Raw genomic sequence first — 17,538 nt, forward strand, 5'->3', positions numbered from 1 at the left:
TTGCTTGAGCGGTCTTTTACAATCTGCAAAACTACTAGAAGTGAGGAATCTTCGCTCGAGCGGTAGTTTTAGTCGCTCGAGAGGTGTCACTTATTATGTCTGACGCTCGAGCAGTGTTTTGGTCGCTCGAGCAGTCTGCACATGTATCAATCTGAGAAAAGGGCATTTTATGTCACTTTTTCATCTCTCTCTCTCTCTCTCTCTAAACTTTTCAAAAATCCTAAATCTTCTCTCTCTCTCTCTCTCTCTCTATCTTTAGTTCTTGCATTCAAGCTTCAAATACTCCATATCCATTGGTTTCCTCATTGTAGTCCTTTGGAGAAAAGGGTAGAGCACGTCGAGGGCTTCGTTTTAATTGGAGAGTTATTTTTTCCGGCTCTGCCAAACCTTAACTCTTGTTCTTTCTTGTCTTCTACTTTAAGGTAGGGACTTCTTCAACGTTTGGTATGATTTTTACCTTAGTTATTTGTCTATTGAAAAATTCTAGTGATTTGGGGATTTTGGTTAACCTAGGGTTTACTTTTGAATTGAAAAAGATGGATTTTCAAATGGGTTTTTGAGAAAGGCTTATGATTGAGGTAAGTTAAAATGGTGACTTTCCTACTCAAAATTGATCTGTAAGAAAAAAGGGGGTTTTGTTCTAAATTTATGAACATTTGGTTTTGTGAAAGAAAATGAAAAATGATGTTGGGTTTGATAAGAATGGAACAATGTTTATGTAAACGATGATGATGGAGTTGGATATATAGTATCACTCCCGCTTTGAAAATGAAGAGATTATACCTGTTGTTGGTAAATATCTATTGTTTAGAAATATCTGTTTTGAGCTATCGGTGGAGCATAGCTTTGATTGTTGTAGAAATTGCATGTGGATTAGGTAAATTGAAACTAATCACTCATACATCTTGCATTGGGCATTGTTGCATATTTAAACATTAAAAATGTGTTGTTTTGAGAAAAATTGGTGAATTCCTTAGTGAATTTGATTAGGGGGTATGGTTGTGGTTATGATGTTGGCCTATGTGTTCTTGGTGAAAGTCTAAAAACCCGCGTGGTTAGGTGCTGATTCTTCCAGTTAGTATCGGTAAACTGGCTTTGATAGTGCTTGTATAGCCTACTGATAGACATGTACCTAGAGATTCCCAAGGTTTTGTATCCACTAACTTGTTTTCTGTTATATTTTCATGAATTGATTTATAATTTGTCATTGCATAGTTTTGAGATGGAAATGAGAAATGTTTGTCAAATGGCATGCATCTGCATTCACCTTATGACTTTATTAAGATTCATATATTGTATTAAAGTATCTCTACTGAACTTTGACTCACCTTATGTGAAAAACAACTTTCAAGTGCTGATGATATGCCTCACCAAGGATGTAGCTTGGGAGGATTTGGAGCCAAAGGCTTCATTTTGCTTATTTGATGTAATTATTTCTGTATAAGCCTTGGGCTTTAGTTGTATTGAGTTAAACTCATTTTATTATACCCAAGCATCGACTTGGAAAGATGTAGCCATTAGGGCATATAATCATTCGGTTTTACTTTTATTTTATTCATGTATCAATGTTATACTATAGATTCAGAATTTAGGATTTACGAATGTATACTCGCATATGCCTTTTTTGCAATATCAAGTTCTTAAATGGAATATAAATATGATGTTATTGTTCAATTGTGAGGAATGTTATGTATTGGGCTATTGTTATTATCCTGGGGCGTTACATATCATTCTTAGAATAAAGTTCAGTAACTTCATTATCACAATAAATCCTTAGTGACTTCTCAATATAATTTACAACTTGAAGTCCAAAAGAGCATAAATATCTGCCAAGTATTCCAACTGCGTACATGGTATCCGGATGCATACAAACTTGAGAATACATAAGGCTCCCTACTACTAAAGCACAAGGGATGTCCTCCATTTATTTCTCCTTTATATTGTTATTTGGTTATTAGAGCAAACTCAATTTATCGCCTCGTGCACAAAATTTTGCATATCAAATCTACTGAGCATCCTTTCGACGTATGCCTTTTGTGATAAACCAATTATACAACGTGATCTATCACGGTGAATCTAAATTCCTATTACAAAAAATGCATCACCAGGATCTTTCATCTCAAAATTATTTAAAAGAAATCTCTTAATGTCATGCAATAGACTTATGTCATTGCTAGCCAGTAAGATGTCATCAACATATAGCACTAGAAAAATAAATTTACTCCCATAGATCTTTTGATAGACACATTAATCCACAGTGTTTTCCTTAAGTTCCAAAGAGGAAATCACTTAGGGAAACTTAAGATACCATTGACTAGAGCCTCCTTTAAGCCATAAATGAATTTCTTTCGTTTGCAAACCAAATGTTCTAATTCTTTAGTCTCAAAACCTTATGGTTGTACCATTATAGTTTCTTGAACGTTGCCGTTAAGAAACACAGTCTTTAAATCCATTTGGTTAACCTCTAGATCATAATAAGCCACAAGTGTCACAATAATCCTAAATGAGTCTTTTGATGAAACCATAGAGAAAATCTCTTTATGATTAATGTTGTCCTTTTGAGTGAATCTTTTATTGACAAGATGTATTTTATATCATTTGACACTACCTTTAGAGTCCCGTATGGTCTTAAAAACCTATTTACAACCAATTGATTTTACACCCTTAGGCAATTTGATATGATTCCAAATGTCATTGTCTCTCATATGCTTTAACTTAATTAACAACCATGGCATCTATCTATGTTAAGGAGTAAGCATTTTGTTTGGGCTTGACTGGAAAAAGTTAGGTTCTTTTAATCCTTTATCAAATTCATACTCTGGGAGATAAACGACATAATCAACCAAAATCGCTGATCTCTTTTCCCTATTTAATTTTCTTATAGGCACTTTCAATTAAAATTATTAAGATTCTTCCGTATTAGTAAGAGGTAGCCCAGGAATATTTTGGTGACATGCATTCGCATCCTGCACAATAATAGGTGTCACAACCTCATTATTTTTAATATTTACCATAGGAATGTCAATACTTTCCTTTTTAAACAAAATATTATTAGGTTGTAAACTGCTACTACTTTTTAGCATTCTCAATAACTTAAACATTATTCATCTCAATAATGGTATTATTAAATGGACAATAAAACTTAAAACCCCTTAACCTTTTCTGAGTATCCAATAAAGTAGCAATTGTAGTATTTTCTTTCATTTGGCTTATAAGGCCTAACTTTAGTTAGACAACCCCAGACATGAAAATGCCTAATATTAGGTCTCTTTCCAGTCCATAATCCATATGGGTTTTAGCTACTACTGTAGACACCTCATTTTGGTCAGCCCTAAGACTTGAGCGCTTTCTTTTGATTATCTGATGAAGAAAACAAGAATGCGTTTCTCACAATGTTCTCAGTAAGAAAGATGAAATTTTTGTTTTGGTTCCTACCCTAAGCCTATTTTGGCCAAGTGTTTAAGACTCGTTCAAAACTCTCTTTCGAATCTTTTTTTCCGCGCTTCGTTTCAAAAATTTCTATAATGTTTTAAGGCTCACTTTTAAACTTCAAAATGAAACATTTTCTGAAGAAATAGAGCAAAGAACAATGTAGAAATATGAGGAAAAGATGATAATTTTGTTGAAAAATCATGTTTCGTGCAAAATAATCAACTGCGGCCAACTTTGTTGGCTAGTCAACCAATTAAATTGGCTAGCCAACCATCTTTTTAGCCGGCCAGCTAATAAATTGTACGGCCGGCTAATTTTCCCAAATACATGGCAATTTTGACAGAATTCTTGTAAGAAGTATGTAGAACATGCTATTCCAGATATTTCTTGATACATGCATGCACGAGATACACACTTTCTGACCTTCCACTATCTTCCTTTGGGCCTCTATTGTCAAAAGAACTTTTGTCTTCTACCCCAAAAGGAGCATCCAATGCAACCATCCTTGTCACTCTATTATCCTTGCCTTTCACCTTGTCCCCTCCCACTTGCTTGATTGAGCCTTATAGGGTGTGTATCTACTCATCTCTCATTAGAGCTAGCCTCTTCAAGAAAGTCCTTGGACTTGGTCATTTTATGGCCTTTGTTTTCAACTTTTTCCTGCACCACCTTCTCCACTAAGCATTCTTGTATTGCCTATATGAAGGTGATCAGATTGTTAGGAGATGAGGATGGATTTCAGAAAAGAAAATTATAGAGAAAAAAGAGAAGTTTAAGCTTTGAACCAAAAACTCCCATTTTCAAATATACACTACCATACACTGATATACCATCATTGAGGCACCAAAACCATCCCAAAAACTCTGATATAGCCAAGCTTTAGTAACCTTGATCAAGATAGAGTGAGTGTTTTTAAAAGAGAGAAAAACAGAGAACTCCTCCACACATTCTATTAAATATCCAAAAACCTCATTCACACAAAAATTTCAAATTTTCAAACTAAGAACTAAGAAATACACTTCCTAAACTTGAGAGTGATCAAAAGGAAGTTTGGAAATCAAATTTTTTCATAGGAAGGTGAATTTTGAACATTTTTGTTTTCTTTTACTTTCTTTCTTATTTTGAGCTTTTTTTGCTTTCATTTTATTTCATATTGGGGGTGTTTGGCAAGAAAAAAAATAGCCTAGTTTAGGCTAAAATTCACAAAAAGACAAAATAGGCTAAAATAGCTAATAAGACAAAATATCACATCAAATCCATAATCATTTCACTTTTTCTCTCACAAACATCACATCCAACCACAAAAAAATCCAATCATCTTCCCAAACACAAAAATTTTAGCCTACTAAAATAGCCAAAAACTAAAATAGCCTACTAAAATAGCAACTTCCCAAACGAAACCATTGTAAGCTTGTTGTACTCTAACTGGGAGTGGTTAGTTAAGCCACCCACAAATTTCATGCTTGTTTATGTCTTTAGTGCTTGAAAAGTAGAAAACAAAGTTTTGGCTTGGCCTGATTGGCCGGCTGGCCAATTAACTGGTTGGCCAACCCATCTTATGGTCGGTCGGCCAACCTCTCCTGGATAAAACCTAGCAATCTCCTGTCGTTGAGCAGAACAGTCTCCGACGGTCTCCGAGGTCACCCTAAAGCTTTTGTTTTTGTTTTTGTTTTTTTTTTTTTTCAGAGAGATTTGTGAGGATTTTTTGTTGTAATATTTTCTTTCTTTTCCCCTATTCGGATTTGTAATATTCAGATGTTATAATAATTCTCCACCCCGCTTCTTTCTATCCTATCCTTTACTTGCTTTCCATATCTGTACATATGTAGTATATTTTGGTTATCGTCATATCTATGCTTTACATCCGTGTTTCATATATCGTGATTCGGCTATTCGATTATTACGTGATTTGTGTGCAACTTTATGTTCTTGATATGAATCACATGTCATGTTTTAGAAGCCAAATCACTAAGTTGCGTATCGTGAATGAATTACATTAGAATCTTGTATATAGGATCATGCATGCTTTACTAACTTTATTTTGTAATTATTTGCGGGACGTCGGTAAATATGTAAGTTTTTATACTTTAGTATCCCCGTTTGTGTGTGTATTTCTTACTATGTTTAGCATCCTACCATGCGGCTATGTGCATATTTAATATATCTCTATGAATGCCAGTGGATAGAGGTTGTGTTGTTCAATTTGGAACAAAATTGATTTTCATGGCGCAAACTCAAGTTTCTGTCGAGTTGTTTAAAACACTTTCAAAAATACATGAAATCAAATTGTTTCAAAATGAATGACACAATCTAGATTTGTTTGCTTCACATAGTAATATTAGCATTTATTAAATAACCGAAATATGAACATATAAAACAAATAAAATTTGTATCATGGTTAAGTAGAGGCTGATCTTTGATCAGGCGAGTGGGGGTGCTCAATTAATGACCTTTCCCTCTCATACCTAAGGTTCCAAGCCAAGTAACTTTGGTTATGACGAACAGTGGCCTTAATACGAGTCACGGGCTTTCTAATTTTCTAAAAGTATTAGGTGACGATTCTAAGATCTGGTAATGTAGTCCATTTCTGGCCAAAATTTTTGCAATAAAATAAATTTTCATAAAAGTTATCAAAATTGGACTCTCATCTACGTTTCACATTGTACTTGTGAGACTAGATCGAAGATACTGAAAGTCCGAATCGTTAACGCATGCGGGTACCCCCCGGGCGATGTTACAACTACCTAACTATATGCTCGGATAAGAATGTAAATTTTAGTCTTTAAGGCCTCTCTCCAAAAGAGACTCTGTTAAAGAAGAACGATTTATCATACTTCTAACCATATCTTTTAGGAGCTAATTTCATTTCTCAGCTACACCATTTTGACACAGGGTCCCTGATATGGTGTACTAAGAAACAATGCCATATTCTTATTAGTATCTCGCATATACGTTAGACGTTATTCACTTGATCCATCATATCTACCATAGTATTCACCACCATGATCATATATAACATCTTTAATTTTCTTATCAAGCTGATTTTCAACCTCAGCTCTAAATGCCTTGCATAATCTAGTACTTGTGATTTTTTATGTATTAAGTATAGATACCCATAATGAGAACAGTCATCTATGACAGTGATAAAATACCGTTGACCGTTCCAAGAAACCATAGGGAATGAATCACAAATATAGATATAAATCACTTTTAAGACATTTGAACTCCTATTGCCACCTAACTTCCTTATGTTTGTTTGTTTCCTCTTTATACATTCATTACAAATTTTAAAATTTGTAAAATTAAGAGACTAAGAACCCCACTTGACACAAACTTTTCAATTCTCTGTCAAGAGAAATGGCCTAGATGCTTGTGCCACAACATAAAAGAGCTCTCATTAATTAATCTTTGCTTTGTACCATAATTTATCACGTGCAAAGTTTTTTTTTTTTTTTTGGTTTTGTCTTTAAGTGAGAGACATCCAAGTTTAACCTATACAGATTATCAACTAAAAAACTATTATCAATAAAATTTGAATTTTCAATAAGACTAAATCTTCATTTTCCAAATGAACAAGTATAACTGGATTTGTTCAAATGGGAAAAGGAAATCAAAATCCGTCTAAATGACGGCAGATAAACAGTCTCATCTAAATTCAAATAAAAAAAAGATTATAATTTAATCTATAGACTTTAATTGGCTTAACACATACGTTATTGTCATCTCCCATGTAAATGAGCATTTTGACATTGTTCCACATTCTATAGCTAGACAACTCTTTAGGCAACTGTGCATATTAACACTAATGTCAATAGTAGTTCCCATATCTATTCATCAAGTGTGGGTTGGTACTTTAGCTAAATTAAATCCAGAACAAACAAAAAATAAAAATTGTCACATTTCTTTGTGAGCTAAGTAATGATATTTGGGACAATCCTTCTCTACATGACCAGAAACCTTCTTGCAAAAAAATAATAAATAACCTTATTCTATATATATTGCACTTTTACCTATGAAGTCCCAACATCCGCAGTTTCCTTACTTTATTATCTCTTTTCTTTTCTTTTTTTCTTTTTTTTTTTCTTAGTGCTCGAATTGCCATGAGAAAAATTATCAAGTGAGCAACTTTTGCTTTTTCTTGCTTTAACATCATTTTCTCTTGTACACACTAAGCAATGAGCTCATTAAGAGTCCATTTTTCCCTTTAAATTTTACGATTAATTTTAAGGGAACCAAATTGTGCCATAAGTGAAATAAAAAATGAGATGTACAAAAATTTTATCAAACTATTCTAACTTTCGTGCTCTCATTCTAGAAACAAGATTAGACATCCCTATAATATACCCCCTTATATTTCCTTTGCTATTATAGTGCATGGTGACAAATTTGCTAAAAAGCATACTTGCTTCCACCTTTTCCGATGCAACAAGTCTATTTGCAATTTGGCTTAGAAATTTCATGACATTACTTTCCTCGGACATTGCACCTCATATTGTGTCAGAGATAGTGAACTTTATTATTATTAGATTTATGCGATTCAAGCATTTCCACTTTTCAAATATAACTTTATATTAATTGTACTTTTATCAATAAGTGTGGAAAGCTCATCAACTGAAAAACACATAATTCAACTACATACACCAAAAAAAAAAAAAAAAAAAAAAAAAGCAACATGTTCTTTTTAATTTTGTAAAATTGCAACAACTAAGAATTGAAATACTATTTAGATTCACAAATATAGAAGATACATTCACTTTATATAAGACAAAATAAATCTTACAATTAATAAATGTCCCATCTACCTTCATGCATTGATAAAAATATACAACTATAATTATTATTATCATGCAAAAATTAGCCTAATCGAAGGGGCAATTAATTACATTATAGGGCATTAATTTTAATAATAAAATATTAAACCGTTTGGTAACACTTACGTTTTCAGTTTTTTGTTTATATTTACAAAAATTTAAAAAACTCAAATAAAAACTTGTATGGTAAATTTTTGATTTATAAATCAGTGGTCTCAGTTTATAAATTTGGCCAAAAAATGTAAACTCAAAAAATGTGTTTCCGTTTTAAGTTTTGAGTTTTTTTTTTTTTACCACCCAACACTAGCCACCACTCGCCAACATTTTCCACCACCATCTTCCGCCACCCACCACCCACCCCCCGCCACCCGCCACCACCTGCTACCACCACTCACCACCCACCTGCCACCACCACCCGCCGCCACCACCACCCACCACCCACCTGCCACCCACTCGCCACCACCACCCACCCCTCGCCACCGCCACCACCACCACCACCCACCTGCCATCCACCCGCCACCACCCACCACCCGCCACTACCATCCACCGCCCGCCACCACCACTCACCACCCACCTGCCACCACCATCCATCACCCGCCACCACTAGCCATCTGCCACTCACCCGCCGCCACCACCTACCACTACCATCACCCACCACCCACCCCTCACTCGCCACCCACCTGCCGCCACCCACCACCACCACCCACTCACAACCACCCGCCACGGTCACCCACCCACTCGTCACCACCCGCCATCCGCCATCCGCCACCCACTTGCCACCACCACCCGCCACCACCCACTCGCTACCACCCGCCACCGTTATCCACCCATCTACCATCACCACCCGCCACCACCACCCACCCACCACTACCCGTCATTCGCCACCCACCTACCACCATCACCCACCACCTGCCACCCGCCACCGTCGGTACCCACCACCACTACCACCACCACCCGCCATCTGCCACCCACCACCTGCCACCACCACCACCACCACCACCACCACTCACTCGCTCGTTACTACCTGCCACCTGCCACCGTCACTTACCCACCCACCCACCCACCTACCACCGCCACCCACTACCCACCACCCACCGTCACCACTTTCCACCACCGTCTTCCGCCGCCACTTGCCACCACTTGCCATTTCTCACTCTTTTTTATATTTTTAAAATTTTTTAAACATTTTTTCAATTACCAAACGCGTTAGTAGTTTATGTTTTTTTTAAAATAAACAAAAACTAAACAAAAACTAGTTTATAAAATTTTTGTAAATATAAACTGAAAACGTAAATGTTACCAAACAGACCCTAGTAATGGGTCCTTATGAAAAACATAACGCATCATTACAATCAAGTTTTTGGACAAGTATTATAACATGCAAGTGGTATTCTCCTAATAAGACTAATTAATATGAATAATATAAAAATAGGTCTGGCCAAACAATAAGTTTTCATTTGGGCCGACTATTGAATGCATGGATTAATCCCATAATTATATCACCCATATTAATTACCTTGCATCGTCTATGACTCGGCTAAAATAATAATCTTCCTTTGAGCCAATTAGTAGTCACATGGATCTAAGCGTAACCATATGCAATCCAAAAGTTTTTGAACTCAAGAAAATTTACATGACAGAGACCACTTAAGCGGTATGTTATTTTAGTTAACCTAAATTTTAGGTAGGAATTACGAAAAAAAAAAATTTATGCCCCAAAATTTTAACTCTTAATTAATTATGTAATAAAATTGATAATACCATTATAGCCATGAGACTGGGAAAAAAAAATAACATCTTAATATCAAGCAAGTCTTGGCATGCACTATAACAAAATCGAGACATATTAAGCTTGATAGAATAGATTCTGATGATACAGTAATGATGGTAGCACGGGTTAGACTGATCCACGCTCTTCCAACCTAATGTCCGAATGACCAAGCCCACTAGAGAACCTGCACAAGAGTTCAACGGGGAATAGGGAGTCCCCCAGCGAACCCTCCGACGAACAAGTTAGAGAGAGAGTCTGGAGTATGTAGATATATTAGAGATAGAGAAGCTTGACCTTCTTCTTGTCTTCAACGTTTGCTTATATCCTTTGGTAATCATTTCGTTGTCCCTTTCGACCTGTCACCTTGGCCAAAAGTCTATGTTGTAGCTTACCTTGTTTAGGGTGAGGGCGTGCTGTCCCGACGGAGAGGTGTTGTCGTAATAAATGTAGTGAGAGGCTGCATTAATGGCGATGTGCAATGGCAATAATTTTGCAGATCTTTGTCTGCTGATGTGGCTTGCCCTTTACCTGCCATGTGTCTGAATATCATTGGTCCTTCATACCCTGTTGACTTCCAAGTGGTGCTGGGCCTTATCAGTTGGGTTATGTATTGGGCTTTAAGTGGTGGGCTTGAGTTGTTCATGGTGGGCTGTAGCCTTTATGGGCCTACCCATGTCAGCAGTCCCCCATTCCCGAGTGCAACTTTAGTCCAACGAAGGGAATAATGAAGAAAATGAAGGTGGTTAGAGATCTGCAGGAGGGAAGGTCGACCGATGAGAGTGATCGAGTGGGGGGTCGTCGAGTGGAGGGACTGGCCACGAGGAGGGCCGACGGCGAAGGGTAGCTGAGTGGAGGGATCGACCATGAGGGGGGCCGACTGCGAAGGGCAGCCGAATGGGGTGACCGACCGCGAGGGGGGCCGACCATGAAGGGTAATCGAGTGGAGTAGCTGACCATGAGAAGGGCCGACTGCGAGGGGTAACCAAGTGGAGGAACCGACCATGAGGTGGGCCGACCGCAAAGGGAGAAGTGGCAGGGACGGGGCTCGAGAGGCGGCGGGTCACGTGGTGACTTGAAGTGGAAAAGACAGGGTAGGGGAAGGGTGCAGTGAATCATGGTCATACACGTGGCATCATCTCGTGGTGAGGGAGGTTAGGCGTTGGGCCAGAGGTGAAACGATAGGTCATAATGGGTGTTGAAAAGACAGTTTTGGCGGATGGTTGAAAATTTTTCAAATTGGCGACAATTAATTGTGACCCCTGGAATACAGGCAAGCCTTGGGCTTTTGGGATTATACGTTTTACCTACCTTTTTTTGAAAAATCAAAGCATTCCAAGTGTAGACTCCTTCGTTGCAAGTGATACACCCTTGCGACATTTTTTGAACTTTCTTGCACCCGCATCCGAAGCCATTCGTAGACACACGACAAAAATGGCCCAGGAAGAAGCTAGAACTGCCTGGGTTGATCCACTAGGGGACGATGATGCGGTGGAGTTGGCGGAACAGTATAGGACGGAGAGGCAAGTGGAAAGAGTAGGGAGGCCGGCGAGACCGCTGCGTTCGTTGACATTAATAGCAGCTCCGAAGCCAATCAACCAGGCTGAGCCAGATCACTGGCATACGAAGGCTAACAAGTCAACCGTTACAGCGGAGGAGTTAGAGGGTATACAAAAAAAATACCAGGTGCCTGAGGAAATAGAGTTGATGTTACCGACAGCAACAGAGAGGCCATCCGATGCCCGGCTGGGGGAGTTTGTCCTCTACGAGGAGGCGTTGAAGGGAGGGTTGAGGTTGCCACTTCCCCAGGTGGTAGTGGATGTCCTCCACCGACTGGAAGTGGCGCCAGGCCAATTGATGCCCAACACAAGGAAGATTGTACTAGCCTGTGCGAGTGCGTGGTCGAAGGCGAATGAAGGAGCGGCCATGACGGTGGACGAGTTTTTTGCCTACTATAAGGCCTCGGGCCAGCAAGAAACTTGGGTTACTTTGCAGGCGGCAGCAGGAAGGGGTTTGGTGGCGGGGTTGCCATCATCAATTAAAGGATGGAGGCCACGGTGGTTCTATGTATCTGCGAACGGCGGAGTTGGAGTAAGTACGGTGTGGAGGGTACCCACCAAGTCTATGGAGCCAAAGCTGGGGGCTGTAGCAGAGGAGATGGTGAAAACGGTGAAGGCATGGAGGGAGAAGAAGGGCGTCAGATGGGATGACCTCGTTCAGCCGTCAGCTTTGTTCGTCGCAGGATTGGGCCCTCAGCTGACCGGTAGGGATGTGGCACCGGCAGAGCTTGAGACGAAAAGGAAAGCGCAAGAGGTGGAGGACCGGGCTATTTTTGCCAGAGCCTAAAAATTCAAGGAGGTGCAGTTAGGCCCACCACCAAAACTGGTCGTGAGGGAGAGAATCCGACCGCGCCCCAAGCCACTGGGGGAAAAAGACTTGGGCAGTTTTGAGCCACGACCGCCCCTCATGGATCCGGTGAAGGAAAGGGGAAACAGGGAGGCGGAGTCTTTGAAGAAGAAGAAGAAAATGAGGGTTCGCCCTGAGGGCGCCTCAGGTGAGCCTGGGTTGAAGAGGGTGAGGGTTGGAGAGGAGGTTACCCCCATGGTGGAGGAGTCGACCGCAACAAGGAAGAAGGGAGTGGAGGTGACCCCATGAAATGTGGTTGTCCCAGACATGGAAGGGGACAAAGGCCAAGGAGGCTGGGTGGAAGAAGAGCACCTGAGTGCCATGCCTAAAGTGCCAGTGGAGAGTGGGTCACTTGGTCCTAAGGAAGTGATGGAACAGCAGCCAAAGGGGGGCCCTGCGCCCCATGGAGAAGGGGCCAGGCGGACGACTGCTATCTACCACGCTCGTGCAGTGGCTGGGCGGTTGGAGGGAGAAGAAGGCCTAGCCAGGGCGGCTGCAGATCGCCTTGTGGGGATTGTGGACGACGCAGCGTTGCGCTCGGTGGCCAGGCTCAATAAGGCTGAGCTGCTGAGGGGGTTGTGCTCCACCCAAATAGAGGTAACCACCTTAGTAGGAGCTCTACTGAAAAAGGCGGCGGCTGGGAAGACCAAGTTGGAGGAGGCAAAGGCCCAACTTGCAAGTTTGAGGAGTGAAACTGCGGGGTGGAGGAGGACCGCACGGAGCATTTGTGCAAGGGGGTTGGAAGAGGCTGACAAGGCCAAGAAGATGGAGGTACTGACGATCGTGCAGCGCAATGTTACCGCGCGAGCCCATGCTGAGCTGGTCGCAGTCAAGTTGGAGCTAGAGGACGAACGCCGCAAGATAGTGTCACTCGAGTTCCAGCTGGCTAGTGAGCAGAAGAAGCCGGGGGATACTCAAAATGCCTGCACGATCGCCACCGAGCGGTTTGAAGAGGCTATGACCAGCAATGAAGAGCTGCGTGCCCAGCAGATCAAAGAAAATGAGGAAGCAGACTTGAAGATTGCTGGGCTGTAGAAGGAGCTGGAAGACGAGCGCGCCAAGGCCATAGAGGAGAAGGCGAGATTGGAGAAGGAGTTAGAGGAGGAAAAAACCAAGACAGCCTCTGAAAGGGCGGCATACCCCGATCTGTATGTCGTAGCAGTAGAGCAACTCAAGGGGTCTGCTGAATTTCAGATGACGATCGATGCCGCGGTCGCCAGCAACTTGGCAAGGGAGGTGTCTGGGGGGCAGGCCCATCGGGAACGACCGCTGGGGGCAGGACTGAAGCAGAAGTTATTGAGAGCTTCCAGAGGTCGGACTTCTACAAACACGAAATGGCTGAGTTCTGGGACAGTGGCTGGAAGATGTTCAAGCGGAAGGCAGAAGACCTGTTCCCAGACTTAGACCTGAGTGGTGTACGGATTGATGAAGATGACGTGGCCCAGACCCCCCTAGATGAGGGCGTTGAAGAAGAAGACCTCATTTCAAGTGAGGAAGAGTGATTGGTGTGAGTTGTACAAGTTTTTGGTTTTTTTTGTTATTTTTTTTTATTTTTTATTTTTGGATTGCTGTAAAGGACGTATGTACAAATTTGTGAATAAATAAAATTTGAGTTGTGTTTTCATTCCATTGTTTTTGCTTGCGCATCTGAAATGAATGAGAATGGCAACTTGTATAAGGCTTATGTATAAATTATTGTGAAGTGTAAAATGTAAGAAAAAGTCAATGTAAAGTGAAGTTTAACTTGTAAAAAAAATTCAATGCAGAGTGCATTTGAGAGAAACTCAATGCAGAGTGAATTTGAGAGAAACTCAATATAGAGTGAATTTTAACTTATAAGAAAAATTCAATGTAGAGTGAATGTGAGAAACACTCAATGTAGAGTGAATTTGAGAGAAACTCAATGTAGAGTGAATTTGAGAGAAACTCAATGCAGAGTGAATTTTAACTTGTAAGAAAAATTCAATGCGGAGTGAGTGTGAGAAGAAACTCAATGCAGAGTGAATTTTAACTTGTAAGAAAAATTCAATGCAAAGTGAGTGTGAGAAGAAACACAATGCAGAGTGAATTTTAACTTGTAAGAAAACTTCAATGCAAAGTGAGTGTGAGAAGAAACTCAATACAGAGTGAATTTGAGAAAATATGGGCACTGTGCTTATGATCATGAAGTCGCAATAGTCGCACTCTGCATGCTCAGTCTGGCTGATGCTTTTTGTGCTCAGTCTGGCTGAGGCTTTAAGTGACTCGGTCTGGCCGAGCTCTTCATGCTCAGTCTAGCTGAGGCTTTTTGGTGACTCGGTCTGGCCGAGCTCTTCATACTCAGTCTGGCTGAGGCTTTTTGTGCTCAGTCTGACTGAGGCTTTAAGTGACTCGGTCTAGCCGAGCTCTTCATGCTCAGTCTAGCTGAGGCTTTTTGTGCTCAGTGTGGCTGAGGCCTTTAGGTGACTCGGTTTGGCCGAGCTCTTCATGCTCAGTCTGGCTGAGGCTTTTTGTGCTCAGTCTGGCTGAGGCTTTTAGGTGACTCGGTTTGACCGAGCTCTTCATGCTCAGTCTGGCTGAGGCTTTTTATGCTCAGTCTGGCTGAGGCTTTAAGGTGACTCGGTCTGGTCGAGCTCTTCATGCTCAGTCTGGATGAGGCTACAATCAAAGCGTTATTGGAATACCACAAATAATTGAGATATAAGCTTGCTGTTATAGAAAGTGTAGCCCGTGGGGTCACAAATTTACACTATATGAGAAGAAAATGAGAACATAGATTGTCAAAAAGAACATATAACATTTTGGACGATACAAAAATACAACTTTTATTGAAAATAGCGCTTCAAATGTTTGGTGTTCCAAGGGTGGGGGAGGTCTCAACCTTCCATGTCCTGAAGTCGGTAAGTGCCCGGTCGTGGTCTGGCTTTCACAACGTAAGGTCCCTCCCATTTGACTGCCAGTTTTCCTTCAGTTGGATTTTTGGTGGCAAGAGTTACTTCTCGCAAAATAAGGTCCCCCACGGCGAACTCTCTCAGTCAGACTCTGCGGTTGTAATGTGTTCTCATTTTCTGTTGGTATGAGGCCCGTCTGAGTGCAGTTGTTTCTCGGAGCTCTTCAATCAGGTCTAGGTCTGCCCGACGCAGCTCTTCAGTTAGTTTTGGATTCGGATGTAGAACCCTTGGAGTAGGAAGACCGATCTCCACTGGGATGACCGCCTCTGTGCCGTATGTTAAGCGAAAAGGGGTCTCCCCCGTGGGAGTCCGAGCAGTGGTGCGGTAAGCCCAAAGTACATTCGACAACTCCTTAGCCCAGAGTCCCTTAGCAGCTTCCAGCTTAGTTTTGATAATCTTGAGAAGGGAACGGTTGGTGACCTCAACTTGGCCATTGGCTTGGCGATGGCTTGGGGAGGAGAAACATGGCTGGATTTGGAGCTCTGTACAGAATTTCCTGAATTTGGCATTGTCAAATTGTTTACTGTTGTCAGAGATGATGGCTTGAGGGATGCCGAATCTGCAGACGATTGACTGCCAAATGAATCTGGTTGTGTTCCGCTTGGTGATAGTGGCAAGGGGTTCTGCTTCAACCCATTTGGTGAAGTAATCGATGGCGACAATGGCGAATTTTGTTTGGCCTCGTCCAATGGGCAGTGGGCCAACCAGGTCGATCCCTCATTTGGCGAAGGGGTAGGGACTGCAGAGGGTAATCAATTATGTGGGAGGGATGTGGGGGATGTTGGCAAAACGTTGGCACTTGTCACATTTGAGCACAAAATCTGTCGCGTCTTGATTGAGAGTAGGCCAAAAATAACCAGTGCGAAGTATTTTGTGGGCTAGGGACCTGCCGCCCGAGTGATTGCCACATATACCCACATGGACCTCTCTCATTATGTAGGTCGCCTGACCAGGATTGAGGCATCTCAAGTATGGGCGTGAGAAGCTCCTTTTGTACAAGAGTCCGCTGACAAGAGTGTAATTAGCCGACCGAGCCCTGATTTTGGCGGCCTGCTGTTTGTCGTCTGGAAGTCCCCCTGTTGTTAGATACAGGAAGATGTCTGCGGCCCAAGGGATGGGTTCATTTTGGAGGAACTGGACTTCTTGCTAGTTAGGGGAAATGGCAGGGTGGGCTAGGTAGTCGAGGCGGACACCATGGCTGAGGTCGGACTGGTCTGCAGAAGCCAACTGAGCCATCTTGTCCGCCTTAGAGTTTTTCGCCCGGGGGATGTGCTTGATGTGGAAGGTATTGAAGAGGCGAACAAGGGGAAGTGCTATGTCCCTGTAAGCCCGCATTGTGTCCTCCTTGGCATCGAATTCCCCCGTAATTTGTCCGACAATGAGCTGGGAGTCGCTGAACACCCGGATGTGGCTGACACCAATATCCCGGGCTAGGCGGAGACCTGCTATCAATGCCTCATATTCGGCCTCATTGTTGCTGGCCTCAAACAAGAAACGGAGAGCACATTTGAAATAACCACCCTCAGGGGAAGTGAGGATGAGACCAGCCCCACTGCCTTCCTTGCGGGATGATCCGTCGACGTTGAGAGTCCAAGAGTGAGGGTCTTCTGGGTCGGTAGGAGTTGGTGGGGATGGAGTGGCCATGGTTGGGGTAGGATTAGTGAATTCTAGAATGAAATCGGCAATAGCCTGCCCCTTAATCGCTATTCAAGGTCAGTAAGAGATGTCAAACTGGCTGAGTTCTACTGACCACTGCATGAGTCTGCCGGAGAGTTCTGGTTCCAGCATTACCTTCTTCAAGGGTTGGTTGGTGAGGACCACTATGGAATGGGCTTGGAAGTAAGGACGGAGTCATTTAGAGGTGGTGACCAAGGCCAAGGACAATTTTTCTAACAGTGGGTAATTCTGCTCCGCTCCCCTGAGAGCCCGACTGATGTAGTAGATCGACCGTTGGACAGAGCCATTTTCTCTGATAAGAGCGGCACTGACTGCGGTGCTTGACATGGCTAAATAGAGGAAGAGGGGTTCATCCTTGATTGCCTGTGAGAGGAGGAGGGGTTGGCCATGCACTGTTTCAACTACTGAAAAGTCTCTTCGGATTCGGTCGTCCATTTAAAAGTTTGCCAAAGAACTTTGAAGAATGGGAGGCACTTATCCATTGCGCGGGAAATGAAGCGGTTCAGGGCGGCCA

This window comes from Camellia sinensis, chromosome 1 (assembly GCF_055761805.1).
Source record: "Camellia sinensis isolate YWXY chromosome 1, ASM5576180v1, whole genome shotgun sequence".
In the NCBI taxonomy this organism is placed as follows: Eukaryota; Viridiplantae; Streptophyta; class Magnoliopsida; order Ericales; family Theaceae; genus Camellia; species Camellia sinensis.